Genomic DNA, 13282 nt, shown 5'->3' on the forward strand with positions numbered 1-13282 from the left:
CTGTGAGAAGCTGCTAGAAGCTTCCCCTATGTCCGACAGAGCCAGTGCCAGCCAGCTCCAGGGTGGACCTGCCACTGGCCAAGGCTCAGCCCATCAATGATAGTGGTAGTACCTCTGGGATAACCTATATGAGAAGGAGAAAAAACAGCTGCACCACAGCAGCTGGGACCAAGGAGAGACAATATATGAGAATAGCAAGTGTACAGACACTAGGGTCAGTGAAAATGGGTGGAAAGTGGTGGTCCAGGTGCAGAGATTCCCCTGCAGCCTGTGATGCAGACCATGGTGAGGTAGGCTGTGCCCCTGCAGCATGTGGAGCTCCATTGAGGAACAGATCTCCACATGCAGTCTGTGGAAGACCCCACACTGGAGCAGGGCGAATCCCAAAGGAGGCTGTGACCCCATAGGAAACGCACACTGGTGCAGGCTCCTGGTGGGACTTGTGGTCCTGTGGATAACAGAGCCCAGGCTGGAGCAGGTTTGCTGCAGGACTGGTGACACCATGGGGGACCCATACCGGAGCAGTCTGTTCCTGAAGGACTGCACCCATGGAAGGGACCCACAGTGGAGCAGTCTGTTCCTGAAGGACTGCACCCATGGAAGGGATCCACAAGGGAGCAGTCCGTTCCTGAAGGACTGCACCCATGGAATGAACACACCCTGGAGCAGTTCATGAAGAAGGGAATGGGAAGGACTCACATTGGAGAAGCTTATGGAGGACTCTCTCCCATGGAGGTACCCCACACTGGAGGAGAGGAGCATGAGGAGGAAGCAGCAAAGACACTGTGTGATAAACTGACTGCAACTTCCATTCCCCATCCCCCAGTGACTGAGAGGGAGAAGGCAGAGAACATCAGGAGTGACTGAGTTGAGCCCAGAAGGGCGGGGGGGGGGGTGGGAAGGCAGGTGTTTTAAGATTTGGTTTTATTTGTCATTGTCATAGTCTGATTTGATTGGTAATAAAATTAATTTCCCCAAATCAAGTCTGTTTTGTGGATGATAGTAGTTGGTGAGTGATGTCTTCCTGTCCTTATCTCAACTCATCATGAGTCTTTCATCGTATTTTCTCACCCTGTCCAGCTGAGATGGGGGAGCGATAGAGTAACTGTGGTGGGAACCTGGTGTCCAGCCAGGGTCAGCTCACTGCAAAATGAAATCCTCCTCTGTCTTCAGTGACAGACTGGAATAATTAAGCTCGACTTTTTAAAGCATTCCGTTAATACTGCACTAAAATGGTGCAGCATTAAGCTAGGTATTCAGCAATATTCCCTCCAGACCACTTTAAAAAAAAATTAATCTACTACTTCTGACATTGGTTGATAAAGGAAAAAAAGATCAAGACAACATGTTTATAAGTGAAAATACAATAACCCCAGCATAAGCTATTAAAGCTGAATTACACACTTTATGCCTAACTGCAACATCCTTTATTTGTATAAATACTCAACTAAGACAGGAGAACTGCTGAAGTGATAAAGTACCTGTAGGAAAAGAAGTCAGACCCTCAGTCTGAACCTTTAGCCATCTAGAAGAGAAAAGGAAATTGCAATGCTGATCACTTCTCTGCATTTTAAGAAAGGCAGATTAGGCAACAACATACATTAAAATCTAATGTAGAACCATGATATGGCCCATGAGTAAATAACCTTTTTTGTTAGGTTATCCATTCTTCTACAGTGGAGAAAGCAAGTATTTTTCAATGACAAATCTTCATCAATTAAATTAAAAAACATGTCATATCAGTAGTCATTATGTTTTAAATATTACTAAGTATTACTAAATAATTCTTAGCATTACTAAAAGAATTAATATTTTAAGAGAATAAATGCACTAACCAATTAAAAAACTTAATGTTATACATGAAGAATAAACTTTAAATTATGCTGTTTTACAAATTTAAACATTAAGAGAAAATGTGTAAATGCAAACCTGTCAAAACACCATTTTTTAAACATCAGTGGTCTTTTTGTCGTATACAAGTTATTATACCACTGTGATGTAACAAGGAAGTAAACTGGTGAACACTTGAATATAAAAGACAATTTTGGGGGGTTGAATTAAATTTCAAGAGCAAAATAAACATACAAATTTTATTATTTATAGAAATAAAAAAATCTTTATTCAATATAAATAATTTCCCAATCCACTTGCTCTAAACAGAGAAGATTCTGTACAAAGAATCTCAAGAGTATTAGGAAAAGAAACTTAGTATCCCCTTTAAAAATTTGAAAAGCCTGTTTTTGGATTGTATCCTCATCTATGTTAGTGCAGAATAACTTCTGAAAATAACAGAATATGTGAGAATGCCCCTATATACTGAAATGTTGATATAAAAATAGAAAAGTAGGAAAGAGTTTCAATTTTGTTTTACTATCCAGATAGTGCAGAAATGTTTGTACATGTTTCATTTAACTTCTACTGCTGCTTGACAGTGAAAGTCTTTGGAATCATTAAAGTATATTATTGGCATTTTCGGGGGCTACTAAAAATATGAAGCATAAGAGTGCTTTAGAGGAATTGTCTCTCCCTGAGAATTCTTTGGTCCATGTTTTTAAGACTTTCAGTGAATTGGGTATTGGTTTGATAAAAGTTTAGTAGTTAAGATCTGTATTACTGTGGGTTATTATTTATGTTAATATTTAACTCCTCTCTGCTCCAGAGCAAAAGTTTGCCTTAAAACCAATCAGCTTTAAATAATAACAGAAAAGGGGTTTTAACATCTATTCTAATTTTGCATGTTGCAGGTAACACTTTTATTACAGTCTAAAGCTTTTCTGTTACAACCATGAGAGACTGAAAACTTGAAGTTGATATTCCCAGATCACCATTTTCACCTAGGAGTTGAGGTTATTTTAGTTCATATTAAATTCTAATTTCTGTTGCTTCATAGCTCATCCTATTTTCATATCACTTTGTCGATGTTTAAGCCCAGGCCGTAAATCAGAACCACACAGTCTACCCCTCACCCCCTTTTCTTCCCCCTGCTCCCTGAGGGATGGGAAGGAGAACTGAAAGAATGTTAACTCCCACGGGTCCAGTAACAGTCCAGTAACTCAGGTATAACACAAACAACTGCTGCTACCACCAATGATAATAATGATAAGGGAAATAACAAGGGAAGAGAATACAGTACCACTCACCAACTGATACCTAGCCCAGCCCCGCAGTGAACTAGCCCTTCCAGGTAACTCCCAGTTACCTCCTGGGCATGACCTGCTGTGGTATGGAATACTTCTTTGGCTAGTTTGGGTCAGGTGTCCTGTCTCTGCTTCTTCACGGCTTCCCCTCCTCCCTGGCAGAGCATGAGACTCAGAAAGTCCTCGGTCAGATTAAACATTTGAGCAACAACTAAAAACATCAGTGTTACCGGTGCTGTTCCCAGACTGAAAGTCAAAAAACACAGCACTGCACAGGCTACTAAGAAGGAGAAAAAATGACTGGTGCTGCTGAACCCAGGACAAGCTTCTTCAACTAAATAACACTTTAGAAAGTTCTATGTTTCTGTATATTACTTATGTACTTAGAACAACACAACCTGGTACAAATCAGGTGGCTCCTGAACATGAAATGAAAATGAAACAATGAAAGATACAGCATCGAATAGTAATTACTATAAATGGCTAAACTGAAAATCACTAAAATGAGTATCTCATCACTCATTTTGGCTTGTCTGTCTTGTTTAGATGGAGATGTCCCACAGCTTTGCTGTAATTTAGCCTTAATAACATCTCTATTAAATAGATGCCCATTGAACAGACAAGCATTAAATAATCACACTTCAGTAGTGAATTAAATTTCTTCTGTGCAGTGAAGTAGTTGTCCATCACATTCATCAGCTTACTAAATTGCCTTTCATTATCTTCATTATTACATATTAGCCACCCACATTAATTGCTCAGGCAGACCATACAGTAACTACTTTCCAGGACTAGGGTTGAGTCTTTTACATGCAGTAGCTGACAATACTGGAGGGGAGGGAGAGGACAGTGGTAACTACTCAAAAATCTGAGGATAAGGTAACTGTTAGTGTTATGAAGGTCAAAGGTATTTACTTGGTTAGTACATTAATAAAATATTAGGTTATTGTAATAATGATTTGTATTATACATCTGCTTTACTTATCTTGCTATAGGTCTACAAGGTCCATGTTCAGTTTGAGATTTAAGTCACTTTCAGATTAATTTTATTTTGAAGTGTTGGTTTGGGGATGAAGAACAAGGGAGAATAGGACAAAAAGCATATGATGGTTTCTTCAGATTCTTCTGTCACTTTACTAAATGTGTGGTTTCTGAAACCTGAAAATCACAGAATCACAGCTGTCAAAGGTCAGGCATAATTATGAGTTCATTGATTTAATCTTCCATGTAATATGGCCTGTGAAACTTTGTCAATCCATGTTTGAGCCAAACAAGTGGAGTCTGTTGAAGGAAATAAACATTTAGTACACATGTGAATATGTTTGTTTTGTTTTTTTTCAGTGACTTTATCTCTTATGGATAAGCAGCTTATTTTGTATTTTTGTAGCTTTCATTTCAAATAATTTCTATTGCACTTACCTTCTATCACTTCATTCTTTGTTAACCTGTATTCTATGCCATGAGATACAAGTATATCCTAATACAGTCATCTTTCACCTTTCTTGTGATGAACCAGTCAAACAGAAGTTACAAGTTTCTGTAAGATTTTTTTTCAAGTTGTGAAATATTTTTTTTCAAAAGATTTTTTTAGTCTCTTTCGTACTCTTTCTTGTTAATATTTTTTTTATAATGATAGCAGAACTGAATATTATAGTTCCATAAATGCTACTAATTCTTTTAACTGTCTGCTTGGAACAGAGACTAGGGCTTCACAGAACTTACTATTTTCATACTTGTTCTATAATAAATTATTTGCCTTCTCTGTTCTATGGTTTCCCTTGGTCATGGGACTAGAATGCTTTCCAGTAAATTGACATGCCTTTCTTCCTCGTGTTTGAAAGGTCCCTGAAATCTACAATGACTTGCATATTCCAACAAGTCTTCAGACATATGGTCAAAGATGTATCATGAGCAGAAACTTGCCTTACAGCTCCAAAACCTTGCCCAGATTTTCAATTTCTTCTTGGATGGGATTCATTTTACTAAACGAACCTGTCTTTCACGATGTGTCCCTCCACATCTGATTTGCTTATCGAGGACACTGTTTATAGTTAATAGCAAAAAAAACCCCAACAGCATAGAAATACAGAGTGTCAAGCACAGGTGTCTATTTTAGAATAAAATTCTTTGGTCTACAGCAATAAACCCTACTCCTTGTGTTTTTGTTCCATCGTAAGTGTCAATGATACCTTTGCTTTCTCTGCCATTCTTCCTAATACGAAATAATTGCTAGGTGATGATTGCTAGCCTTGTTCTAGACGAGTTTACAAATCCTCTGGGATAGCAACAAAATCTGCAAATCTGCCTTGAATTTTATGAATATGTTTCTTCAATTTTTGTGTCCTTTTGCTGTGCTAAGACTTGTTTCATAACCAGTAAATGCAAAATGACTGCTGTCTCAGGAATAGCTTTTATTTTTAATATTTTCTATTTGGTAGTTGCCTGATTTGTTGCAAAAGTGTTTCTAAAAGCATTACCACTTGGCACACACATCTGTGCACTGAGTATCTTTCCAGAGGATTTCTTCAAATGAGCAGTGTATTTCCAAAAGTTTAGCCAGGCTGCGTAAAGAATATCTGTTTGCATAGTCTATTCCTATTCAAATACAAGCCTAATCAGTGAAAGCATTCATGTATTTTTAATGTATAAATTATATAGTGCCTACTGTTTTTCAGTATTTGCATTAGGGAGATATTAAGGGTGGTAGAAGTAGCAATATTCTCCTTATTAAATAGAAAAATATTTTTCCAAAGCTAGCTTTTGTTCACAAAGATTAATCATTGTTATTACATGCATTCATATGAAGCAAATGAATACAGTATCTCTGGTAATTTGAGAAAGAAAAGAGAAATTAGAATAAGGAACAAAGAAATGATTTGCCATGGAATCTGCACAACAGAATTTGTGAGAACTATACGCCATCCTGTTCCCGCTATGTGGATAATTAAAGAAGAATTGGTGATAGTGCACCTGGGTCTTGAGTAAGCCAGGGAGTGTTCGAGTGCAAGATCGTCATCGGAAGCAGCCTGGGGAGTGATTGTTTATAGAATGGAATTTATAGTGACTGGAAACAGTCACTGGGAGTAATGCACTCACTGTTCGGCTTCATGGCTCAGACCAGTATCTGTATGCCACATATTACCATGCTTGAGTGAATAAAGTAGAACTAGTTGTGAAAGCAGTGTGTGTGTGTGTGTGTGTGTGTGTGTGTTTAGCCTCTTTCTTTACAGATGTCACAAATGGTGCTCCATGTGAGGCACTAAACTGTTCAACACTGCAGTGTCCGTGCAATCCAAAGGGGAATTGCAGAGAGTCCAGCGCAGGGCAACTAAGATGATTAAGGGAGTGGAGCATCTCCCTTATGAGGAAAGACTGAGGGAGCTGGGTCTCTATAGTTTGGAGAAGAGGAGATTAAGGGGTGACCTTATTAGTGTATATAAATATATCAAGGGGGAGTGTCACGAGGATGGAGCCAGGCTCTTCTCAGTGGCAAACAATGAAAGGACAAGGGGTAATGGGTACAAATTGGAGCACAAGAGGTTCCACTTAAACCTGAGAAGAAACTTCTTCTCAGTGAGGGTGACGGAACACTGGAACAGGCTGCCCAGGGAGGTTGTGGAATCTCCTTCTTTGGAGACATTCAAAACCCGCCTGGACACGTTCCTGTGTAACCTTATCTAGGTGTTCCTGCTCCGGCAGGGGGATTGGACTAGATGATCTTTTGAGGTCCCTTCCAATCTCTAACCTACTGTGATACTGTGATACTGTGAATTGCTGGTACTGCCATTCGCCTGTTAAAGGTGAGTTCATTAAAACATGTCAGGGCATCGGTACGGAGGCTCATCAGGCTTCTGTATTGGCTGCCACATTATTGAAACTTAATATGTGTCAGCAAAAATGTTTCAGTTGTGGACAGGATGAACATATTACTAAAATGTGTCCCCAAAAGAAACAAAAGCAGAGAGAAAAAAAGCTGTCTCCACTCTGTCCCAGATGCAAGAAAGGATGTCACTGGAGCAATCAGTGTAAATCTAAATTTGATGGGAATGGAAATCCTTTGTTGGGAAACTCCAGGGGGGCATGGCAAAACCCAGTGCCCCTCAAAACACCAGTGTTTTTGCAGCAAACGCTCCATCTCCGATCTTGCAGCTGCCACAACAGGCAGCACTGGGTTGGATTTGGCAACAAGCACCAACATCAAATTAGATTGCTCCACTGTTAAAGCTACAACTACCAATGTTTGGGGACCTTTACCAAATGGACTTATGGGTCTTTTGTTAGTATGCTCAAGTACAGTTCTCCAAGAAGTAAAAATTCATCCAGAGGTAATAGATTCAGATTACACAGAAGAAATGAAAATTTTAGCATCTGCCTTAAACGGCAGTTGTAAAATTCCCAAAGGTCAAAAATTAGCACAACTCGTTTTGATTTCATACTGGGTGCCAAAAGTAGAAATTAACACAAGAAATACCTCTGGATTTGGAAGCTCTGGGAAAGCTGAGGTTTACTGGACCCAGGAGATTACTCAGAAACAATCTTTATTGAATTTGCAAATAGAGAATAGAGTCCTTAGTGGATTAACAGACCTTGGGGCAGATGTTTCGATTATTTTGCAATCTCAGTGGCACATTAATTGGCCTTTTCAAAAGACTTTAGTAGCAGTAGCCAGAATAGGAGGTATACAGTCTCCTTTTAAAAGTACTGGAGTCCTCAGAGCTGTTGCACCAGATGGTGCAGTAGCTGATTTTCAACCATATATACTGCCAGTTTCTATGAATCTGTGGGGGTGAGATTTGCAAACACAATGGAATTTGTTACTTACCACAGATGGGGCAAATTTATCCTAACAGTTGCTGGTCTGAAGCCCCTGCTAAACTTTCATGGTTAACAGAAAAAAACAGTTTGGGTTTATCAGTGACCTTTAAAAGAGGAAACACTGAAGCAAGCACATTTATTGGTTGAAGAGCAACTGATAGCAGGACATATTGTTCCTGGAAGACAGGCATTTTTGTAATCCCAAGGAAATCAGGGAAATGGTGACTTTTGCAATTGGTGACTTCTGCAATTAATAATTTAACACAATCCATAGGGGCTTTATAATCAGGTTTGCCTAATCCTCCTATGATTCCAGCTGACTGGTTTCTTTGCATTATTGAAGGATTGTTTTTTTATAATTCCTTTGCATCCTGCAGATTGTGATCATTTTGCTTTTTCTGTGCCTTAAGTCAACTGTGCTGCTCCCATGCAAAGATATCAATGGACTGTTTTACCACAAGGAATGATGGACAGCCCAGTAATCTGTCAGCTAGTAGTTTCCGCAGCTATATCACCAACTAGGAGAGCATTTCCTGAACTAATAATTTATCATTACATGGATGACCTTTTGGTCTGTGCAGAAATGGAACAATATTTAGAAACAACTGATAATCATTTAACAGAAAATTTATGTTGTTTTGGACTACAAATTGCCCAGGAAACATACAAAGAATGCCACCCTGGAAACATTTGGGGTGGGTGCTACCTGAAAGAAGAGTAAGGCCTCAGAAGTTAAAACTGGCAAACAAAAGAAAAAATTTGAATGATTTACAGAAGCTCTTAGGTACTATTAATTGGGTGCGTCGTATGTTGTGTATTACTAATGCCGACACTGATCCACTCTTTATTACAAGGGGACTCAGACTTGAATTCTCCTCGTCAGCTTACCCCTAAAGCCACTGATGCTTTGAATATAGTGTCTCAAAAAACTGAGACACTGCAGACAGAGTGCATTTACACTTGTGGATTTCTCTGGTCGTTGTTAATATGCAATGAAGGCCATTAGGAGTTATATGTCAAATCAACAGTAACTCTGGTTACTTTTTGGAATGGGTTTTTTTACCTCATACACAGAGAAAGACCGTGACGGAACCATTAGATGTGACTGTTGACTTAATCTCCAAAGGCCATAAGAGGGTTCAACATTTACCCGGCAATGACCCTGCATAATTGTATTTACCATTAACTGTAACGGACTTTCAGTTCCTTTTTGCTCAGTCTGTGTCTTTCCAAATAGTGCTATCAGACTTAATAGAAAAAAAATTTTTATGGTACTCCGAAATGTAAACTGATAAAGGCTTTGTCAGATTTTGATCTACAAGAGCGATTTGTAGTTCAAACACAATCCATTCAGGATGCTAAAACCATTTTTGTTGATGGCTCTGGAGAAACTGGCAAAGCCACCGTTGTTTGGTTTGAAAATGATTCCTGGCAATCCTCTGTTCTACATGTGGATGCCTCCATGCAGCTTGTTGGAATTGCTGCAGTCTTACATGGGCTACAGTTGTTCCCTGCAGAATCCTTAAATATTGTCTGTGACTCAGAATATGTTGTTCGATTGTTACCATGCCTTTTTTTTAGTGTGTTAAAAGAAATCAATAATTGTGCACTTTTTGACATTTTGCTGAAGCTAAAACATTGTTTGAAAACTAGGAATTATTCTGTTTTTATTGGACATACTAGATCGCATTCCAAGCTGCCTGACCCTTTAGCTGTAGGTAATGACATAGCAGACTCTTTGTTAACACTGTGCAGTTTTTACTTCTGCAGCCGCTTCACATTCCTTTTTTCATCAGAATGCCTCTGCTTTAAAGAAACACTTTAACCTGTCTTCTTCTCAAGCAAAGCAAATTGTCAGGTCTTGCCCTGACTGTCAGTCAACAGTTGAGTCTTCATTTGCCATGGGTGTAAATCCTTATGGCTTAAAGGCAAATGAGATTTGGCAAACAGATGTTACATACATCGCTTCCTTTGGTGCCCTTGAAAATGTGCATGTGTCTTTTGACACATTTTCACATATGATTTGAGCTTCTGCCCATAAAGTAAAGAAGGCCTGTGATGTTACCTGACATTTAATGCATGCATTTGCTACTTTAGGAGTTCCTTTCCACTTGAAAACGGATAACAGCCTTGCGTATAATTTATTAGCATTATCACAATTTTTACAGCAGTGGGGTGTCACACATGTCACTGGTATTTCCCACTCCCCTACAGGCCAAGGGATTGTGGAACGAACTCATACATGTTCTGAAATCCATGCTACAAAAACATGGGGGAATATGGTCCCTCAAGAACAATTAGACAATGTCATCTACACATTGAATTTTTTGAATTGCACTCAATCTTCTATGAATACTCCTGTCACTGCAGTACAACAATATTTTAGCTCTGATAGTACACCTTCTGAATGTGCTAAAGCGTGGTACCATGATCCTTTGGGCCCGCAGAAATAGGAAGGGCCAGTGGAACTGATAACCTGGGAGAAGGGGTATGCTTGTGTCCTCCTACCTACAGGTCTATGGTGGCTGCCTGTAAAGTTTGTCAAGCAAGACCATGAGCTGGACAGACAAGTTGAAGAGCCCAATCTCTCAGAGGCAGGAGCTGACCATGAAGACCCTGAACAGAATGAGACAGAGGAAGAGAAAAAGGCATGATTTATAAAACATCACTTGGGGGCAGCTGAAAAGTCTCTATAACCAGACTGTTTAATGACTCGAATATGTGTGCTAGCAATGTAGCTTTTATTAGAGGCTGTGATTTTGTGTATAAACCACCTGTATTTATTAGCCAGTTGCTAATAAGAAACTACACCATGTATTCTAGTATAACTCCAACCCTTATTGGTATGGGTTTGTCACTTGTAAAAGAGATGTTAGAGCATGAAAATTTGCAGCAGCTGCTAGAAAATGCTAAGGCAGAAGCTTGAAAAATCCTAATAACTGTACATCATGATGGTAGCGTGTTAAGAGGGTGGGAGAACTCCACTGTCAGGAAGTTTCTTTGTCTGGGCCTTCACTGCCATGAGCATCTTCAAAGCACTGCTGTATCCTGTAGTAGTTATTCTGTTAATGTAAATCTGTGTGTGCTTTGCCGTGATAGCGGACTTGTTACTGGATGAGGAAGGTGAAACTCTGCTTTGACAATGAGCTGCAAGGACTGAGGCTGGCCAAATGCCTCCTACCATAGTTGAGGGCAAGACTTGGTTGACTTCTGTGTTTGCCACCAAGAAGAACCTTTAGCTCCACTGCTGGATGCAACCCAGCAGGCATTGAGCAGTGGGGACACATGCCATGCCAGATCTTAATGTGAGGGATGGCCTCCTCTGTTATAAGAGGGCCATCCAGAAGGGAAGGGTAGGCCAAGTCCAAATCCCCTGCTCAAGCAGAGTCACCTAAAGCAGATTTCATCACTCTCACAGTAAAAAAAAGCCAAAAGTTAGCATGAGTAACTATTATAAGTAATAATAATATCATAGGTAACTATTGTATTTCAACTTTCAGCTTCAAATGCTAATGTCAAGAAACTGCTCTTGTGTGATTTAAGACACTTGAAGCAGAGAAAAGGATAAGGAAAGCCAAGGACTGTGTTTTTGGAAGTAACAGCATCTATCTCTAGGTTCCCAAGGCTCCCGGTACGTCTGGCCAACACATTGGTGAGATCTTGTCTTTGGAGCCTGGACATCACCCCTTTGCTTTGTTTTTCCTCCATGTCATCTAGAGACTTGTTGCTAACTTGTGAAGAACAGAAGCTGAAGTACCGTGCAAAACAAAAAAGGGGGAGATGTGGGAACTGCAAGCCATCCTGTTCCCACTATGTGGATAATTAAAGAAGAAGAATTGGTGATAGTGCACCTGGGTCTTGAGTAAGCCAGGGAGTGTTTGAGTGCAAGGTCGTCCTCGGAAGCAGCCTGGGGAGTGATTGTTTATAGAATGGAATTTACAGTGACTGGAAACAGTCACTGGGAATGATGTAGTTGCTGTTTGGCTTCATGGCTTGGACCCATATCTGTAGGCTATATATTACCATGCTTGAGTGAATAAAGTAGAACTAGTTGTGAAAGCAGTGTGTTTGTGTGTATGTATGTGTGTGTGTTTAGCCTCTTTCTTTACAGATGCCACAGAATTATTCAATTGAGTAAGAAAAGCACAAATATCCTCCTATTTCTCCTTTGAGGCAACAGCCTAAATGGGATCCTGCCACTTATCAAACTGTGTACAGTTGGTTGTAAAAGCTTGGACAATGGGATTCAAATTTTGCCATTTTTAAGTAGGACTAAATTATGCTTAGGCACAATTTGGCAGAACTGAATTGCAGAATGGCAGTCCTAGAAGAGCAGCAATGAGCTTCATCCTCCAAGAAACACAACTGAAAATCACAGTCACAGTACAGAATACTTTTTGTTTGAAATAGCAGTCTATGCATATTCTATGACTTGGTGTCGTGGATTAAACCCAGTCAGCCACACAGTTTCTACGTGTCCCCCCCCCCCCCCCCCCCTTGAGAGCCAGTGAATCAGCATTGAGATGAGTGACTATTAATCTAAAGCAATGAATGCTTATCACAAATACGATTAAACACACTCCGGTCAGATCTGTCCTTATCTCAACCCCTTGTGCCCTATGTTGGGCGCCAAAAAGAACTGTCCTGGTTTAAACCCAGTGAGCCACACAGTTTCTACTCCCCCCCGCCTCTTTCTTTCCTTCCACCCCCCACCCCCCCCCCCCCACCCCCGGCTCCCAGAGGGATGAGGAGGAGAATTGAAAGAACTAAGTAACGAAGTAACTAAGGTGCAACACAAACCACTACTGCTACCACCAGTAATAATAATAAGGGAAATAACAAGGAAAGAGAATATGATACCACTTATCGAAACGAGCCCGACCAAGAAGAGAGAGTGCCCTTCTGGGTCACTCCCAGTTACCTCCCTGGGCATGACATGCTGTGGCATGAAATACCTCTTTGGTCAGTTTGGGTCAGGTGTCCTGTCTCTGCTTCCTCACAGCTCCCCCTCCTCCCTGGCAGAGCATGAGGCTCACAAAGTCCTTGGTCAGAGTAAACATTACTTAGCAACCACTAAAAACAATAGTTGTTATCAGCCCTATTCCCAGGCTGAAAGTCAAAACACAGTGCTGCACCAGCTACTAAGGAGAAAAACCGGCTGCTACTGCTAAACCCAGGACACCTGGTGTATAAAAGGGATCAGATGAGGAAACACAGGTTCTTTCTGGAATCGACTTATTCTAAAATTGTCTAAATCGTATATATGGTACTCTGGCCACACTGGTAGGACCATGTTCTTGAAAAATGACTGGGATACCTATATGATAATT

At 40.2% G+C, this 13282-nt stretch overlaps 1 protein-coding gene across 3 annotated transcripts in view; it reads right to left on the bottom strand.

Moving 5' to 3' along the window:
- SCAMP1 (secretory carrier membrane protein 1) overlaps positions 1 to 12538 on the bottom strand; it is a 73465-nt gene extending 60927 nt beyond the window's left edge. For all 3 annotated transcript variants that reach the window (XM_061376808.1, XM_061376809.1, XM_061376807.1), the window contains exon 1: positions 12529 to 12538. The gene's annotated coding sequence lies outside the window, so the exon portion shown is untranslated. The remainder of the gene's footprint in view (positions 1 to 12528) is intronic.
- Between the last annotated feature and the right edge of the window lie 744 nt (positions 12539 to 13282).

The sequence above is a fragment of the Neopsephotus bourkii genome, unplaced genomic scaffold, assembly GCF_033783945.1.
Source record: "Neopsephotus bourkii isolate Nb327-2 ecotype Australia unplaced genomic scaffold, CSIRO-AGI_Nbou_v1 NB_1740, whole genome shotgun sequence".
NCBI lineage: Eukaryota > Metazoa > Chordata > Aves > Psittaciformes > Psittacidae > Neopsephotus > Neopsephotus bourkii.